Source organism: Zingiber officinale, chromosome 5B (assembly GCF_018446385.1).
Source record: "Zingiber officinale cultivar Zhangliang chromosome 5B, Zo_v1.1, whole genome shotgun sequence".
In the NCBI taxonomy this organism is placed as follows: Eukaryota; Viridiplantae; Streptophyta; class Magnoliopsida; order Zingiberales; family Zingiberaceae; genus Zingiber; species Zingiber officinale.
The window spans coordinates 60,988,177-60,989,284 of NC_055995.1; the positions used below are offsets into that span (position 1 = coordinate 60,988,177).

Sequence of the window (1,108 nt, forward strand, 5' to 3'; positions counted from 1 at the left end):
CTAAACATGTCGTTCTTCAGAAGTTCTTCATGATTTTTTTCACTTCTCAACCCAACATCATCACACTTTTCATTGGATCTTGACTGTGTAGGAGGGGGATCTTCTTTAAACCATTTTGAAACAATACTATCAAGCTTTGCCCCCAAATGTTTGAACTCCTCACTCTGTGACTTGTGAATTTCAACATTTTTAGGTGGTTAAATTTCATTTTGTTTGACAGGCTCTCTTACATTTATAGCTTGCACTTTTTGAATATCTGAGGGAAATTCCATCCAACTTTTGTTCGACCATTCATGGAGGTTCAATGTCACTTGATCAATTAACGAATAAGCTTCATCTACACTTTTGTCCATAAAAGAACCTCCAGCTGATGAATCCAATAAAGTCTTGTCTGAGAAAGAAATCCCCCTATAGAATATGTGCAAAATCAACCATTTTTCAAAACCATGATGAGGGCACTGTCTTTGAAGACTCTTGAATCTATCCCATGCTTCAAATAATGATTCTCCATATGCCTGAGAAAAATTTGTTATGCAATTCCTCATATACACCGTTCTACTTGGAGGGAAAAAATGATTCAGAAATTGCTTCTCCAATTGTTCCCAACTTGTGATGCTTTGAGGACAGAGAGAATATAGCCAAGTCCTTGCTTTATCCTTGATACTGAAAGGAAATATCATCAATCGAACTGCATTTGCTGATACTCATTCACATTTCACCAAATCACAAATCTCTAAAAATGTTTCAAGATGCAGATAAGGACTTTCTGATACTTCTCCTCCAAATTTGTGACCTTGTATCATGAAAATTATCTCTGGGTCTAGTTGGAAACTTTCTACTTCAATTTGAGGTTGCACGATGGGAGATAAAAATCTTGCAGAAAAGGGTGTAGAAAAATTTCTCATGGTCCTGTTTGACATGTTAGTGCTCATGGATATTCAAGAAGAAAAAGAAAATTATCAAGAATCAAAAACAAGAAATAAAATGCAATATGAAAAGCAAGAAAGCAAATGCAGAATTTAAATTGCAAGAAAGAAAGTGCATAATGAAAACAAGAAAGAAAAGATAAAAGAAAAAAGAAAAATGTCTAGAATAATTCATATGCTAA

At 34.3% G+C, this 1,108-nt stretch overlaps 1 non-coding gene across 1 annotated transcript; it reads left to right on the forward strand.

The window, feature by feature from the left end:
- Window positions 1–441: 441 nt before the first annotated feature.
- LOC121988045 lies at window positions 442–547 on the forward strand. The gene has a single exon (XR_006113807.1). It is a non-coding gene; the product is annotated as a small nucleolar RNA R71 (small nucleolar RNA).
- The last annotated feature ends 561 nt before the right edge of the window (window positions 548–1,108 follow it).